General features: G+C 39.3%; 1 pseudogene across 1 annotated transcript; it reads right to left on the bottom strand.

The window, feature by feature from the left end:
- Positions 1-10,510: 10,510 nt before the first annotated feature.
- AT1G39830 lies at positions 10,511-16,522 on the bottom strand (annotated as a pseudogene; the record flags this gene model as incomplete). Its single annotated transcript has 1 exon — positions 10,511-16,522.
- Between the last annotated feature and the right edge of the window lie 2,370 nt (positions 16,523-18,892).

Below are 18,892 nucleotides of genomic sequence, written 5' to 3' on the forward strand. Positions count from 1 at the left end.
GAAGATAAAGATAAATCTCCTTCGCCAGCTTTAAAGATAAGGAGAAATCTTCCGAGAATATCGGGGAAGCGATATGTTAAAGCCCTATATAAAGAACTTCTAAGGAAAAAAGAGATAACACGCACAAAAACGCTTTCAACTTCAGGCTATCAAAAACGCTCTGACTTTGAATGCAAAAACACTTATTTTCATATTCTAAAACACTTGTACGATCAAATCCTTACTTTTTCATTAATACAATCAAGAACACCGTCCGCGGTAATTGAGAATTCTGTTGTTCTTTGAGAATCTCGCAAAGATTCGTTCTTTGAAGAAACCCTTAAAACAATTTCTATTGTGCGAGTTTTGACTCTCACATATACTTATACCCATTTTCTCCTAAAAGAGACTAAAATCAGCAAAGATTTGTTCAAAAGCAATAAATAGCTTTCTTAGTGTTTCTATGGTCAAAATGTGTCACAATCCAAAGCATTTGACAAATTATAAGAGTTATAGATGGATTAGGAGTGTTTAGACAACACTTATACCTATTTTCTCCTAAAATAGGCTAAAACAATTAAAAAATTGCTCAGAAGCAGTAAATAGGTTTGTTAGTGTTTCCATGGTCAAAATGTATCACGATCCAATGTATTTGACTAATTCTATCAGTTAAAGATGGATTAGGAGTGTTTAGACAACACTTATACCCATTTTGTCCCAAAAGAGGCTAAAACCAACAAAAAATTGCTTAGAAGTAGTAATAGCTTTGTTAGTGTTTTTATGGTAAAAATGTGTCACAATCCAATGCATTTGACTAATTATAAGAGATAAAGATAGATAAGGAGTGTTTGGACAACACTTATACCCATTTTCTCCCAGAAGAGGCTAAAACCAACAAAAATTAACTTAAAAGCAGTAAATAGCTTTATTAGTGTTTCTATGGTAAAAATGTGTCACAATCCAAAGCCTTTAACTAATTATAAGAGTTAGAGATCGATTAGGAGTGTTTAGACAATACTTATACCCATTTTCTCCCAAAAGAGGCTAAAACCAACAAAACATTGCTTAGAAGCAGTAAATAGCTTTGTTAGTGTTTTTATGGTCAAAATGTGTAAGAATCCAATGCATTTGACTAATTATAAGAGTTAGAGATGGAATAGGAGTGGTTAGACAATACTTATACCCATTTTCTCCCAAAAGAGGCTAAAACCAACAAAACATTGCTTAGAAGCAGTAAATAGCTTTGTTAGTGTTTCTATGGTAAAAATGTGTCACAATCCAAAGCCTTTGACTAAGTATAAGAGTTAGAGATGGATTAGGAATGTTTAGAAAACACTTATACCCATTTTCTCCCAAAAGAGGCTAAAACCAACAAAATTTGCTTAGAAGCAGTAAATAGCTTTGTTTGTGTTTCTATGGTCAAAATGTGTTACAATCCAATGCATTTGACTACTGATAAGAGTTTGGGATGGATTAGGAGTGTTTAGACAACACTTATACCCATTTTTTCCCAAAAGAGGCTAATACCAACAAAAAAATTGCTTAGAAACAGTTAACAGTTTTGATAGTGTTTTTATGGCAAAATATTCACAATCCAATGCATTTGACTAATGATAAGAGTTTGTGACTCATGAAACTCAAATGGAGCATCTGTTTGGTGACTCAGATTGGTGAAGTGGTGCGACAAGTTCTTGAAAAAGATCTATAGCGTACTGACCCCTGAATTCATTGACAATTTCATCTGTGATAAGGGCCATTTTCTCTACATTTCCATCAGTTGCATAAATTTTGATGAGCTTCATTGAGACCCGTCCACAATCCCCAGACCTCTCGTTGACATAAATCCCTTTGATCCTTGTCCAACTGAAAGGAGCCAATCCATGAACTTGAGACATACGAGGCTGACAGAATTTGTTAATTATGTACGAGATTTGAACCACAATAGGTGCAATGAACTCCTCGACTTGTCGATCATCGTTTAGGTGGTAGTTTGGATCAAGTATGTCAACACACCAATTCCCTAAATTGATTGCCAGCCCGACCCAATGCTGGTTTTTCCAAATCATTGGCATCAAGATGAGGTCAATTTCTTCTAACCAAACTAATGGAGAACCAGGAATGGTCCGCTTGAACTGGTTATTCCATTGGACACGCAACTTATTTTTTGCAGATTGAAAGGAACGGTATTTCCCTTGTAGATAATTGTCCAACCAAGGTTTGATAATTACTGCGCATTCTTTACAGAGTGTCAATCTGTGCCTTTCATTAAGGAAACTTCCTAGTACCTCCATGTAATTAGCATATTGATCCACATGAACTAAAATGAGTTAATGGGAGTTTGTTTTACCATGGTATCAACCCAACTGGTCGGCTGTGCAAGCTGGAGCAGGAATCTGTGGGATATCACAATATCACCACGAGTGATCTTTTCCCTGAAATTATTAAGTAATTTTAGTTTGTCTATAAAGCATCAAAAATAGAGAAAAGTAAAAAGGGTAATCAAATTACTTATGTGGCTCCTTCCGGAGGTTGTCAATGAAATCTTAGAATTTTTTTTAGTCCAAAATGGGAAACAAATCAATTTGATCCGTGGGGGAGCATTTGTTTTTTTTTTTGCAAAAACAAAACAAGTTGGGCTTCTGTATCAGTGAAAACAGTTGGCGACCGTTCCCTTGCAGGTGATGAATCACTGACTTCAACATAAGCTCCACTATTGGCGGGAACATCCTAAGATGTTATAAATGAAATTTAATATTTTGAGAACGCCATAAATAAACCACCATTCCAAATGAGCAGCAGGAAATTCTACCTCTTCATCATCGTTTTCAATTTCATCATCTTCTTTATGATCATTGTCTTTTTGATCATCTTCTTTTTTATCATCCTACAAGGTAAAGAGGGCATAAAGTGAGTTATCCACAAAGTTAAGTATATCCACAATTGGGAATCCATACCAAATACGTAGTGGATAATAAGTTTTTACGGTCAATTAATCCTAAAACACTATCCTGTCGTTGTAGTATTTTAGGTGCCAATCCAAATGGGTGTGATGCAGACAGATGAGATATGATCAGAAGTTGCTAAGTCAAGCCAAGCAGAATTTGGTTGGTTTTCTAACAGTCCTAGTGTTGATGCAGAAAACAGTAAAAAATCACAGAAATGACTGATATACTCGATCGCAAGGTCGACTACCAGAAGGGACCCTGTGATCGAGTACAACAGGATGATAGAGAGTGAAAATGCAGAAATGGACCAGTTTAGTCTATCACGCAGTCTCACTGTTAGTAGACTAGTGTGATCGAGTAGAATGATTGAAAACAGAAAAATACTAAAATTCAATAACAAGTGAATGAAGCATGTAAGTAAACAGAGAAATCAAATGGATGAGAAATTCCTAAGGATGGGGTAATCAAATAGGGTGGTCTCCCTAATCAATTCAGTTGGTTAACAAATCTCAATTAAGCTATCCCTATACAACAGGTTCAACAATAGATTAATTCACTCCCGTGATAGAAATCCTCAACCATAGCTAGACATTGACCTAATTCCCATTAGCGATCTCAAACTTAGCAGGCAATAAGAACCGACTGTTAAAGCCAATAACCGCTCTAAACGGTCAATCCTTTGGGATAGAGACGATTATCACTAAAATTAGTAGATCCAAAATTCCATTAAACGCCTTCTGGGCGCTGGAACGTTTGGGATCGGATTCCAGTTGATCAGAAAGGAATAAGCAGTAAACACAACTAATCCAGAAGAGATTCAATAAATCTACACTTAACCAACATATTCGACCAGGGGTTCCACAACTACTCTATCCCATCCTCAGAAATCCTAATCACTACTCAGACAACATGCTTAAAAACAATAACATAGAAACGATTGAAGATTGCATACTAAAAATATTAAGGGAATGAAACAAAGATGAACAAGCAAATGAAAGCAAAATCTGAATAACTTAGAAGAAAAATCGAAATACAAAGTTGTAGGAATGAAAAGCGGCTGCTGAATAATAGTGCGAAATTCGTGTCTCTAAAAGTGCATGTCTCAGGGCGAAACCCTTAGAGACTTATTTATACTAAGATAAGAAAGCGGGCTTCGAGCCCACTTAACGGCCCATGGACAGCGTGATCAAGAGTGTCGGCTCAAAGTGGGCTTCCTGATGGGCTTCGAATGGGCTTCGAATGGGCTTCGAATGGGCATTCTCTTCTCTTCTCTTTCTGATGCTCAGGTTGTCTGGTTGAGTGCGGATTCATCAGAGGGTCGAGTAGGTTGGTTGACGGAATGGTCTTGGCTGCTTCTTGGACTCTGTGATCTAGTAAGTGGGTCAGCTGTCAGGATGGACTCGTTCTTCTCCTTTGTGATCGAGTATAACTGGTGGACTAGCAAAGTGGACTGCTTGGTCGCCTCTGCGAAAGAGTAGAATTGCAGAATGCACTGCCTCCTCTCCTCTGTGATCGAGTATATCTGGCAAAATGGACTGCCTGGTCTCCTCTACGATCGAGTAGAAGTGTCTAGATGGACTGTTGAGCTGACTACTTCCCTCTCTGCTACTGGTGATCGAGTATGTTGGTGGAAGTGTGACTTTCTGTTCTGTTTTTCCTCTTTCTGAGCACCAATAGCTCCAAAACACCTGAAACAACTCCAGAATGCAGAATGTATGCAAGACTAGTCCTAGACTCGACTAAAGATGCAAAATGTACAAAAATGATGGTGAATGTTATGACAGATGGATGAAACTAGACTCAAAATGGTGATAAAAGGATGTGTAAAACATGCAAATTATAGACATATCAACTTCCCCAAACTTAGTCTTTGCTTGCCCTCAAACAAACAAGTAGACATAAGCTGAAGGAGAGGTTTGAAGGTGGAGATTCAGAACCAAAACATCATATAAATCAGATAAAATCAATGTCCAAGTTGGCAGTTCTAGGATGCGATATTATCGAACTCTACTCAAAAATGTTAGCCATGCCTTATTATAGTTCAATCCCACTCTTATACTCGATCCTACACATACTTTCAAATCTACCAATCCTTTTAACATTCATTAGTTTAAGAACATGATTCAAGCGATGCATCATCAATTAACTCATTTGGCTTTGACTAATTATAAGAGTTAAAGATGGATTATGAGTGTTTAGATAACACTTATACCCATTTTCTCCCAAAAGAGGCTAAAACCAACAAAAAATTGCTTAGAATCAGTAAATAGCTTTGTTAGTAATTCTATGGTCAAAATGTATCACAATCCAAAGCCTATGACTAATTATAAGAGTTAGAGATGGATTAGGAGTGTTAAGACAACACTTACACCCATTTTCTACCAAAAGAGGGTAAAACCAACAAAATATTGCTTAGAAGGAGTAAATAGCTTTGTTAGTGTTTCTATTGTCAAAATTTGTCACAATCGAATACATTTGACTAATTATAAGAGTTAGAGATAGATTAGGAGTGTTTAGGTAATACTTATACCCATTTTCTCCCAAAACGGGTTAAAACCAACAAACAATTCCTTAGAAGCAGTCAACAGTTTTGTTAGTGTTTTTGTGGTCAAAATGTGTGACAATCCAATGCATTTGACTAATTATAAGAGTTAAAGATGGATAAGAAGTGTTTAGACAACACTTATATCATGTTTCTCTCAAAAGAGGATAAAACCAACAAAAAATTGCTTAGAATCAGTAAATGGCTTTGTTTGTTTTTCTATGGTCAAAATGTGTCACAATCCAATGCATTTGACTAATTATAAGAGTTAGAGATGGATTAAGAGTGTTTAGACAACACTGATACTCATTTTCCCCCAAAAGAGGCTTAAACCAACAAAAACTTGCTTAAAAGCAGTAAACAATTATGTTAGTGTTTTATGGTCAAAATGTGTCACAATCCAATGCATTTGACTAATTATAAGAGTTAAAGATGGATAAGAAGTGTTTAGACAACACTTATACTCATGTTCTCCTAAAAGAGGCTAAAACCAACAAAAATTGCTTAGAAACAGTAAATAGCTTTGTTAGTGTTTCTATGGTCAAAATGTGTCACAATCCAAAGCCATTGACTAATTCTAAGAGTTAGAGATGGATTAGGAGTGTTTAGACAACACTTATACCCATTTTCTACCAAAAGAGGCTAAAACCAACAAAAAAAATTGTTTAGAATTAGTAAATAACTTTGTTAGTGTTTCTATTGTCAAATTTTGTCACAATCCAATGCATTTGACTAATTATAAGAGTTAGAGATGGATTAGGAGCGTTTAGATAATATTTATACCCATGTTCTCCAAAAATAGGCTAAAACCAACAAAAAATTGCTTAGAAGCAGTAAACAGTTTTGTTACTGTTTTTATGGTCAAAATGTGTTACAATCCAATGCATTTGACTAATTATAAGAGTTAAAGATGAATAAGAAGTGTTTAGACAACACTTATATCAAGTTTCTATCAAAAGAGGATAAAACCAACAAAAAATTGCTTAGAATCTGTAAATGGCTTTGTTAGTTTTTCTATGGTCAAAAAGCGTCACAATCCAATGCATTTGACTAATTATAAGGGTTAGAGATGGATTAGGAGAGTTCATACAACACTTACACCTATTTTCTCCCAAAAGAGGTTTAAACCAACAAAACATTGCTTATAAGCAGTAAGCAGTTTTGTTAGTGGTTTTATGGTCAAAATGTGTCACAATCCAATATATTTGACTAATTATAAGAGTTAAAGATGGATTAGAAGTGTGTAGAACACACTTATANNNNTTTAGCATCTGTGTGGCGACTCAAGCAGTAAACAGTTTTGTTAGTATTTTTATTGTCAAAATGTGTCACAATCCAATGCATTGGACTTATTATAAGAGTTAAAGTTTGATTAAAATGTGTCAAAATGTGTCAGAATGTGTTAGAGATGAATTATGAGTGTTTAGACAACACTTATACCCATTTTCTCCCAAAAGAGGCGAAAACCAACAAAAATTTGTTTAGAAGCACTCAATATATTTGTTAGTTATATCTATGGTCAAACTGTGTCACAATCCAATGCATTTGACTAATTATAAGAGTTAGAGATAGATTAGAAGTGTTTAGACAATACTTATACCCATTTTCTCCCTAAAGAGGCTAAAACCAACAAAAATTTGCTTAGAAGCAGTAAACAGTTTTGTTAGTATTTTTATTGTCAAAATGTGTCACAATCCAATGCATTTGACTTATTATAAGAGTTAAAGTTTGATTAGGAGTTAGAGACAATACTTATACCCATTTTCTCCCAAAAGAGGCTAAAACCAACAAAAATTTGCTTAGAAGCAGTAAACAGTTTTGTTAGTATTTTTATGGTCAAAATGTGTCACAATCCAAAGCCTTTGACTAATTATAAGAGTTAAAGATAGATTAGGAGTGTTTTAGTCAATACTTATACCCAGTTTTTTCCTAAAAGAGGCTAAAACCAAGAAAAAATTGCTTGGAAGCAGGTTTTTACGCCTACTTATGTGCTGAATGCTGTGTGAGTTTAGTTCAATTCCTCTAAAACACAAACATGTCGATGCAGTTATAGAGGGTGTCAATCCAGTCCACTGTATTGCTAGCACTCAAGATGTGTACAAAAACAACTAAGTCAAGCCAGATTATAATGATGGTGGGTATCTAGTAACAATCCTAGGTCAGGATTCAAACAAGTTAAAATGAGAACTTAAAAGCCCTACTCGATCATTGGGTCGAGTAGGACCAACATGTGACAAAATTAAGAACTAAAATGCAATCAACAGGGGATGAAAATAGAGGATTCAAGTAACAGGTAAATAAAAGTGCAATCAACAGGGGATGAAAATCAATCTAATAGAAGTTCTAAGGATGGATTCATTGAAAAGGGCAACTCGGTTCATCAAATGGGTAATATGCAAAAGGTAGATACCCATGACGATAGATTCAAAAACTGGGTCAATCCACTCTCGTGACAGAGACCCCCATAACTCTACCACTTCCTAATCTCAACTCTCGTTGATGAAACATAGCAGAGCAGGGTTTAAGAAATAATCTACCAAAGCCAATAGGCAGACAAGCCAATCCCTTGGTCGAGTCTACATATCTCTGGAATTTGTAGGTCAGACATCCATTTGAACGTCTTTTGGACGCTGGACGTTTATGATCGAATCTCCACATTAGCCAGCGAAAACCGCATAGGGGCTGAGCGAATCCAGAAGGGTATAAACCTAAACACTAACCACCTAACTAACCTAGAGATTACACTAATCTAATCCATCCTCAAGAACCCTAATCACTACTCAAGCAACATTCTCAAGAACACAAACCCAGAAATTACTAAAATCATACCAAAATGTAGATCTAAACAAGTTAAACAACTTTACTTAAACAATCCATGCAAAAACGAATTAGATTAAGAGTAATTAAAGTTTCAAGATTCATAAACACAAAGAAAAACTGAAAGATAAAGTCTGGATCCTTTGGACAAACCCCAAATGATCTATTTATACTAAAATTTTGGAAACCCTAGATTCACTAGAAGATAAGAGATTTGAGGCGGTTTGGGCGAATACTCGACCTTGGGGATCAAGTAAAGAGGGTGCTGCAAAGTCTGCGCCTTTGCGTCTATGCTCCGAGTGATTAATTGGTCGAGTAGATGCTTCATCCTCTCCTATCTGTATGCTCAGATGTCTGGATGAGTGGGGAATGAGGAGGATCCGAAGACGCTTTGATAGCTCAACAAGTCTTGTAGAGATGGTCACCCTTGGTCGAGTAAATGGATCGAGTAGGAGGGGCGCGCAAGTGGATGAATCTTCTGCTTCATCTGAGGTTGCCTTGATCAAGTAGGAGGGTCGAGTAAACTGCAGCCTCCTTTGTAGCATCCTGGATCGAGTAGAGAGGTCGAGTAGGAAGATGCCTCTTCTGTAGCTGCCCGGATCGAGTGAATGGATCGAGTAGAGTCCTTTTAAGCTCCTTTTGCACCTGAAAACAAACCAAAACATGCAATGCGAATGCAAGATGATCCTAGATGCCTAAGTATGCAAAACAGGCTAAAATGGTGCAAAATGATATGATACAATGAGCAAATGTAGAGCTAAATGATGATAAACATACACCTAAAATGAGTAAAATACAGTGTTATCAACTCCCCCAAACTTATCTCTTGCTTGCCCTCAAGCAAACCAAAAATCTTAAGTTGAAGGAGAGGTTTGAAGGTGGGGATTCAAAAACCGAAGCATGCCTATAAAATGGGTAAGCTCAATGTCCTTACTCAAAAACGTTAGCCATACTCGTCACAATGCAACCTAACAACTTGCCTTAATCTATTCAAGCATTCACATCAACCAATTCCCTTTAACATTCATTAAGCACGAACAGTGGATCAAGCAATGCAATGGTTATGAACTCACTTGGTTTCGGGCTTAGGCTAAGAGACAAAAATGGTCCCTCTAATGGTTTGGTCGAGTAACAGGGGACTCTCAGAGAAAAGATTGAGCTTCAGTAGAATGGTAAAGGTAAAAGCCAACGGACACATACAAGAACACACTCCGATCTACCCAATGATATAGTATGATAGCTCAGAAGATGATCCCATTCCCATAGATGTCCTAACTCTTCCCTTTTTCAAAATCTTTCTCTCTTTTTGGTTCATGTTCTAAGGGGTTCTCTTGAAATGATTTAAGAGTCTAGCGGGTTTGGTTTTATACTTTGACAAACTTAAGGCTTTTCTTTTATTCTTAGCACATAGGGCGTTTTACCCTTTTCTTTGAATCACAATGCCTAACTTCTTTGAATTCCAAACCCTTTACTAGACTTAACACTTTTGTATCCCCCTTAGAAATCTAAACTCTTACTCTTCTTTTTTTTATTTTCTTTTCATTCTCACTCTCATTCCCACTCATTTCATACACAATCCCAATCCCATATACAAGTCTCCACCTAGTCCTAACTACCCCAAAAAGCGTGGGCTAGGTCTACATGAAAGACAGCTCTTGTCGGCTCATACCTAACACGTTATACCAAGCTCAATCGAAAAGACCTCACAATCACACACAAATGATCTTTGGCTTGAAATAAGGCTAGGCTAAGGGTATGGGAAACTGCTCTAAAAATGGGAGACAACTACTTGGACTAACAGAGGGTGATGAAATGAATTAGATGATCCAAGTATGTATATGGTAGCCATGAGTTCATAAACAATGCATAGACATGATAATTTCAAATTCAGTTCAGGTTCTAATAGATAGGGAATGGCATCAGATAAGCGAGTTTCGATCAAAGTAGTAAAGTCAAGTTACAAATTCAAAGCAGGGTGCGGTCTTATTTCAGAGATACAATCGGTTATGCAACAGAGAACTAACAACCTGGGCATTGAACTTACTTCATTGAATCAAAACATGCTTATCAGTTTGAAATCATCATCATCCCTTATGCAAATGAGCAATCCTAAATACAAACACTCTATATACAATCCTAAAATGATATGCAATCTACATGACACTCTTTTTTTTGTGAAATAATTTTCTAAACATTTTTCAAATTTTTATTGTTTTTCTATGCCTTAGATGATGCAAAATTTGAAATAAGAAAAGAGAACACAATGTTAAACATGTCTTGAACCCTTCCCCAAACTTAAATTACACAGTCCCTTGTGTAATAAAAATCTGAAATAGAATTCAAGACCAAAGCACAAAACACACAAAGAAAAATAAAAATGAAAACGATGATATGGTATATACAATGGAGAGGTGGTGTTACCTCAGTTTTTCAGGTGAAGTAGGAGGAGACGAATTCGTCCATACTCTCCTTCGTGTAACTCCAAGGAACAGGTTGTGCTGAACTTGGATTAGCTGGATGCTCGACCCTTTGCTCGGGTTGTTGATCGAGTGGCTCCTTAGGTGGTGCAGTAGAGTGGCTTGCTCCAGCGTCTGATTTCCTTGTTCTTCTTCGCTTTTTCATCTTGCTCCTCTTTTCCTTTTCTCTAGGTTTGAAGGATGATTGCCTTGGTGGTGAAGGTGCAGCATGGTGGTTCCTCGGCTAATATAAAGACTGTCTTGATGGCGAAGGCGGATCGAAATGTATAGGTTCGTGACGAGTGGATCCACTTCTCCCAAAAGGCATGTTCTGTGGCATTGCTGTAGTTGTGGAAGAACAGCTGATTTTGAGTTGGAGATTGTTAAACTTCTTGTTGAGTGCCGCGATAGCCTTGTCCTGCAACTTACACCAGCTTTGGAGGAAACCAAGGCGCTTGTGAATCACTTTTGACTCTTTACTTTGCCTTGGTGCTGAGTACTCCTCGAAGTAAAAGTGTTGTGTAGCGTAAGACTCGTCCATAGGTTCTGCCTCATTATCAGAATGATGGATTGGAGCCTCATCATCATTCACTCCTTCCATTGGCACAGCTTCATCACCTGAAATATAGAGGTTCTCCATTGGTGGGCAAAACTCAATGTTGCGACCATCACTGATTGAAGTGGAAACGGGGTTTGGGAGTAGAGAAATGGATTGTCCTATTGTGGGGTAATCGAACCTATATTTATATAGGCCATTCTTCTACTGCGACCAAAAACTCTTGGAATTGATAAGGTGTTGCATATCAATCCATCTTGGAGGAATCAGCGTTGAATGTAGAGGTACATTGCATGCTAAACCAAGCAAGTCTTGGAGTGCTCTCTCCATCACTTCTAGTTCCCCATTGACAAAGGTTCCAGTCCGCTCTCTTGCAAATAGAGTACTTACCAAGGACCAATGAAAGTATCTAACCACCGGACTCCTTATCTCGTTGCTCTTGGTCCTTGAGGACGAAAATCCATGCTTAGAACCAAGTGTGGCTCAGAATGACTGAGCTCTCTCTTGTCAAAACGATGACTTGTGTCTTTTCCGTTTGGAAATCCATACATCAGGTCGAGATGCTCTATTGGAAGCCGATACTCTACATCATACACACAGAACTCCAGGTATCCCAAACTTCCGTCTGGCCTGATTTCATCGTCCTCTGGCTCTCCATATAAGAGCAATTGCACAGATGAAAGAAATTGAATGGTCTCTTCCTCATACCCCTCCATTGGTCGAAACATGTGAATATTCAGGCTGCACTGCTTAAACATGTAGTCTACATCATCATAGATGCCGAGTCTCTCCATGGTCTCGGGATGAGGGTACTGAGTTCCTAAAAACTCATTGCGCTTCAGCAGCTTGTAGTACTAGTTTCGAGTTGCACACTTCTCCGATTCCAAATCATCATCTCCTCCTTTCTCTGTTTGATCATCTTCCTTTGACGAAGCCATTTCTTCCTCGGAGTCTTCATCTACCAGCTCCAACCTCCTCCCCACGGGCTTCTTCCCTTGAGTGATATCAGCCTTGTTTCTCGAGAATTCCCTTGCAGAGGACTTAATCGACCTTCGGGATCGAGTATTTCCAGCTAGAGAGCTGAAGGTCTCTTCCTGCATCACTTCCTCCTCTTTGCTTGATTCACTATCATCGAGCTCAAAACTTGCTTGTTCTCTCCTGCTCGACCCCAAAGGTGACGGTTCAGAAGGTCCTCGAGCTGCTACATGCGAAGAAGGTGTTGGGTACCTCTTCGGTGGGGAGAGAGCTTTGTTCCGAATCCTTAACAAAAGCGAGCTCCTGTTCATTATTGAGAACAAAAGTGAGAGAAACTCAAAAACAAAATTTCGTAGGTTAGGAGATTGAATGATGGAGGAAACAAATGGATTGCAAAAAGTTTTTGATATGAAAGGGAAGTGAAGGAGATAAAGAGAGAATTGTAAGGATTCGAGAATGATGGGAGTTGGAGAGATGAGGTTGTTGAGTTCGGGAATCGCAATAGGGGGACCAAAGTGATTATGAGGGGGGGGGGGGAAGAGGACAAAGGGACAACAGCGTTTCAATGGAGGGGGGTCACGAGGCGTCGGTGTTTAAGAAGAGGGTCTCTTTGGTTTCTTCACTCGATCGGACGGTGAGAAACGCTCCAGCTTTAATTGCTTGATCAAACGGCTCAGAATGAACCTCAAGAAGTTACTCGATCAAACGGTGGTGATGCTCCTCTGATTTGGTCATCCAAACCAACGGCTAAAAATACTCCTCCTCATTCTACTCGATCAACAGTTGAGATTTTCTTGACTTGATTTGAATGTACTCGACCGTTGACTCCCTTAGGGTCACTAAAACAAACCTGAAACACTTAAACAAAAACATCAAAAATAACAAGAAAAATAGAAAGTTATTTACACGGATAGACATGGGACTTCCTCCCAAGTGAGCTTGTTTTAAGTCACTAAGCTTGACTCTTACAGTGCTTAGTCAGAAAAGAGGTTGAAGAGAGGAACAGAGAAGTCCTCATCTTTAATGGTTGAATTTTCAATGCTTGAATCATACTCTGCATCCTCTCTTGAGACATGGTAGGATGAGTACTCATTTGATTTTTCTTCAAAATAAGCTTCTTTCTGATCAGCAGAGTAGTCTTCTTCTTCTGAACCAAGCTTTTTTGCCCAATCCTCAAATTCAAAACTGGGGTAGCCTTTAATCATTTCTTGAAGTTCCAAGATTGCATGGTTCAGTCCTTCCATTTTGTAAATTAGCTCCCCAATGGTATCCTCTTGAGCTTTGTATTCTATCATGAGTTCCAGAAGTTCTTCAGTAACAGAATCAAGTGTCAAGTGTTCTTCTTCAGCAGAGGGGTTGGTGGGCTGTTTAGGCACTCCTGGAGAATAAATTGGAAAAGGAATTTCCTCCTCACTCAACAACTTGCTCTCTAGGCTTCTTTCCTCTAAGTGAACTCCTTTCTGTTGTGAGATTTTATGGTGCAAACCATTCTGTTGTGAGATTTTCGTCCTCCTTGATAGCTAGTGCAGTTTCCATCTTCTCTTGGTCAATACCATCTGAAAACTTTTTAACTCTTTTTTCAAACATCCAAAGTTGATCCTTCAGCTTCATCACCCTTGAAGATAATCCCTCTATGACTGTGCTTTGCCCTTTAAATTTTTTTTTCATCTCATACCAGTCATCTTCTATAGGATCTTCAGTCTGAAATAGCCTATCTGTAGCTCTCTTCTTGGGGTCAAAAGTTCTCTTAAGCTTGCTAAGTTGAGAAGTATAATTGACTTTTGGTGAGGTTTCAGCTTCTGTTTCTTCATCAACATCCATATCTTTAATTCCAAAAATCTGACCTCCTGTTGTTGATTTCTTTGAAGCTTCTCTGATGTCAAACTTCATCTTGATACCTTTTTCAAGGTTCAGATTAATTTTTCCATTCCTAACATCTATGACTGCTCCACCTGAAGCTAAGAATGGTCTGCCTAGGATCAAGGGATCCTTGCCTTCTTCATCTACGTCCAATACCACAAAGTCTGTAGGTATCTCAATATTTACAATCTTAACAAGCAGATTTTCTACTAGACCATGAGGATGTGCAACAGAACCATCAGCTAAGAGTAAGGCTAAGTTGCAGAACTTGAATTCCATGATCCCTAGCCTTTTAGCTGTAGAGAGAGGCATAAAGCTAACAGATGCTCCCAGATCACAAAGGCACCTGTTGAATGTCAATGGTCGTAGAGAGCATGGCAGGGTGAATGAACCGGGATCATCAAGCTTTTATTGGATGACTTTCTTCTTGTATGTTTCTTGAGTGGAGGCACTGCTAATCATCTCTTGATTTTGCTCTTTCTTGAGCTTTTTTCGAGAATGGTAAGTGTTCAGCAAAGGTGTGTGCTCTATAGTCCAGATGAATTGCTGGGTGGCAGATGCAGCAATTTGAGTTGAATCCCCCCCTCTCTTGAATCATACCGTCCTCAGTATTGAGAGTCTGATGACTTGGTGGAGACTCATCTTCTTGGTGGATGGTGATAGCATTAGCAGTAGCATAGTCCTTAGGGTTCTGGACTCTCCACATGTAGTTGTGGAAGAACAGCTGATCTTGAGTTGTAGATTGTTAAACTTCTTGTTGAGTGATATGAGAGCCATGTCCTGGAAATTACACCAGCTTTGGAGGAAACCAAGGCGCTTGTGAATCTCCTTTGAGTCTTTAGTTTGCCTTGGTGTTGAGTACTCCTCAAAGTAAAACTGTTGTGTAGCGTAAGACTCGTCCATAAGTTCTTCTTCATTATTAGAATGATGGATTGGAGCCTCATCATCATTCACTCCTTCCATCGGCACAGCTTCATCTCCCGAAATATAGAGGTTCTCCATTGGTGGGCAAAACTCAATATTGCCACCATCTCTAATCGAAGTGGAAGCAGGGTTTGGGAGGAGAAAAATGGATTCTCCTACTGTGGGGTGATTAAACCTATACTTATATAGGCCATTCTTCTGCTGCGACCAAAAACTCTTGGAATTGATAAGGTATTGCATATCAATCCATCTCGGAGGAATCAGCGTTGAATGTAGAGGTACATTGCAAGCTCTCAGAATTGGTGTTACAACTCCTTCCACAACCATTCTTCCTGATTTCTTAAGTCCTTTAGCCCATCCTCTGTAACTCAGCAGGTGCTCGATTAGGTCGAATGAGACCGAAGTGTTTGTCTGATCTCCAGCTAGAACTGTACCATTCGATGCTAAACCAAGCAACTCTTGTAGTGCTGTCTCAATCAACTCTAGTTCTCCAAGGACAAAGGTTCCATTCTGCTCTCTTGCAAATAGTGCACTTGCCAAGGACCTATGAAAGTATCTAACCACCGGACTCCTTATCTCGTTGCTCTTGGTCCTGGAGGATAAAAATCCATGCTTAGAACCAAGTGTGGCCCAGAATGACTGAAGCTCTCTCTTGTCAAAACGATGACTTGTGTCTTTTCCGCTTGGAAATCCATACATCAGCTCGAGATGCTCTATTGGAAGCCGATACTCTACGTCATACACACAGAACTCCAAGTATCCTAAACATTCGTCTGGCCTGATTTAATCGTCCTCTGACTCTCCATATAAGAGCAATTCCACGGATGAAATAAACTGAATGGTCTCTTCCTCATACCCCTCCATTGGCCGAAACATGTGAATATTCAGGCTGCACTGTTTAAACATGTAGTCTACATCATCATAGATGTCGAGTCTCTCCATGGTCTCGGGATGAGGGTATCGAGTTCCTAAAAACTCATTGCGCTTCAGCAGCTTGTAGTACTTATTTCGAGGTGCACACTTCTCCGATTCCATATCATCATCGCCTCCTTTCTCCGTTTGATCATCTTCCTCTGGTGAAGCCATATCTTCCTCGGAGTCTTCATCTACCAGCTCCAACCTCCTCCCCACGGGCTTCATCCCTTGAGTGATATCTGCCTTGTTCCTCGAGAATTCCCTTTTAGAGGACTTAATCGACCTTCGGGATCGAGTATTTCCAGCTGGAGAGCTGAAGGTCTCTTCCTGCATCACTTCCTCCTCTTTGCTTGATTCACTATCATCGAGCTCAAAACTTGCTTGTTCTCTCCTGCTCGACCCCAAAGGTGACGGTTCAGAAGGTCCTCGAGCTGCTGCATGCGAAGAAGGTGTTGGGTACCTCTTCGATGGGGAGAGAGCTTTGTTCCGAATCCTTGACAAAATCGAGCTCCGGTTCATTATTGAGAACAAAATGAGAGAAACTCAAAACCAAAATTCCGTAGGTTAGGAGATTGAATGATGGAGGAAACAAATGGATTGCAAAAAGTTTTTGATAAGAAAGGGAAGTGAAGGAGATAAAGAGAGAATTGTAAGGATTCGAGAATGATGGGAGTTGGAGAGATGAGGTTGTTGAGTTCGGGAATCGCAATAGGGGGACCAAAGTGATTATGAGGGGGGGGGGCAAGAGGACAAAGGGACAGCAACGTTTCAATGGAGGGGGGGGGGGTCACGAGGCGTCAGTGTCTACGAAGAGGGACTCTTTGGTTTCTTCACTCGATCGGACGGTGAGAAACGCTCCAGCATTAATTGCTTGATCAAACGGCCCAGAATGAACCTCAAGAAGTTACTCGATCAAACGGTGGTGATGCTCCTCTGATTTGGTCATCCAAACCAACGGCTAAAAATACTCCTCCTCATTCTACTCGATCAACAATTGAGATTTCTTGACTTGATTTGAATGTACTCGACCGTTGACTCCCTTAGGGTCACTAAAACAAACCTGAAACACTTAAACAAAAACATCAAAAATAACAAGAAAAATAGAAAGTTATTTACACGGATAGACATGGGACTTCCTCCCAAGTGAGCTTGTTTTAAGTCACTAAGCTTGACTCTTGTAGAAGACTTACTCGACTTTCGGGATCGAGTATTTCTAGCTGGAGAGCTGAAGGTCTCTTCTTCTTCCATCACTTCCTCCTCTTGGCTCGATTCACTATGATCAATCTCGAAACTTGTTTGATGTCTCCTACTCGACCCCAAGAGTGATGGTTCAGAAGGTCCTCGAGTTGCCGCATGCGAAGAAGGTGTTGGGTACCTCTTTGATGGGGAGAGAGCTTTGTTCCGAATCTTTGACAAAAGCGAGCGCCTATTCATCGTCAAGAACAAATGTGGGAGAAATTCAAAACCAAAATTCAATAGATTAGGAGATTCAATGAGGGAAGAAACAAATAAATTTGTGAAATGTTTTTGATAAGAAAGGGAAGTGAAGGAGATAAAGAGAGGATTGTAGGGATTCGAGATGAGGATGCTTTGGTATGGGAGATTGATATGTCTATAATTTGCATGATTTAGGCATTCATTCTTCACCACTTTGTCATTGTTTCATCCACAAATCATCTCATTAGGACTCGTTTTAGTGTGTTTTACATACTTAGGACGATTTTGCATTAGGATTGCATGTGCATGGCATATTTGGTTGTTTTCAGGTACTTTTGATGCTTTTGGAGTTCAAAAAGAGGAAAAACAGAACATGAAGTCGGAATGCCCAATGACGCCTTCAGCAAAAGTACTCTATCGCAGCCTCGGAGCCCTGCCAGGGCAAATCACTCTATCGTAACCCCGGAGAAGCAAGCACCTCAGTTTCACTCAATCGCAAAGCCAGTGGTAGCACCCCATCAGAACCACTCGATCACCACTCGATCACCAGAAGGCCTATCTGCTCGTTCTGCACTCAACCAGACAAGCTGAGAACAAAGAAGAGAAGGGAAGCCGAAGAAACCACTCGATCACCACCTCATGACATCCACTCGATCGCATTCGATCACAGGTTCGCTAGACCGTTCAATCTCGACTTCACTGTATCTCACTCGATTGCAAGACGGAGCCCCTGAAGCCCAGTTTGATCAATGACATACTCGATCACTGGGAAGCTCATTTCAGCCCGTCAGATGCCAATGACACATTCGGTCGCGGGGTCATGACGTGAAGATTCACTTTATATTTAGTTTCCTTATTTGTTTCATTTCTCGCTTATATAAACTGCCTCTTAGGGTTTTCCCTAGGGCATCCGTTATTATCTCGCTTTTACATTTTCGCAACTTTGATAGCTGCAGTGTTTCTCCTGCGACTTTGTATTTTCACCTTCAAGTATTTGATATTCAGTTTTCGTTTAAGTCTTTCGTCATTTCTGCTATCATGTTTTCAATCGTTGCTTTGCTATTGTCTTTGATTATGTGTGAGTAGTGAACTATATTTCTGAGGATGGGATAGAATAGTTGTGGTTTACTTGGTCGTTTGAGGTAATTGAGTTTAGAATACTAGAATCCCTTCTGGATTAGTTGCGCTTATTGCTTGTTTCACTGGCTAATGTGGAGTATGAGTCCAGACGTCCAATGCTCAAAAGGCGTTTAATGGGCGTTGGATCCTATTAATTCCAGAGATATCTGACTCTACCCCAAGGGATTGGCTGTAGAGAGGGTATTGACTTTAACATGTTGATTCGATAATGCCTGCTTAGTTAGAGATCGCTAAAGGGATTTAGGTCAGTGTCTAGCTTTGCTTGAGGATTTCTATCACGGGAGTGAATTAATCTGTCGTTGAACTTGTTGTGTAGGGATAGATAGCTTCTGTGAAGTTTTGTCAA

This window comes from Arabidopsis thaliana (assembly GCF_000001735.4).
Source record: "Arabidopsis thaliana chromosome 1 sequence".
Taxonomy (NCBI): domain Eukaryota; kingdom Viridiplantae; phylum Streptophyta; class Magnoliopsida; order Brassicales; family Brassicaceae; genus Arabidopsis; species Arabidopsis thaliana.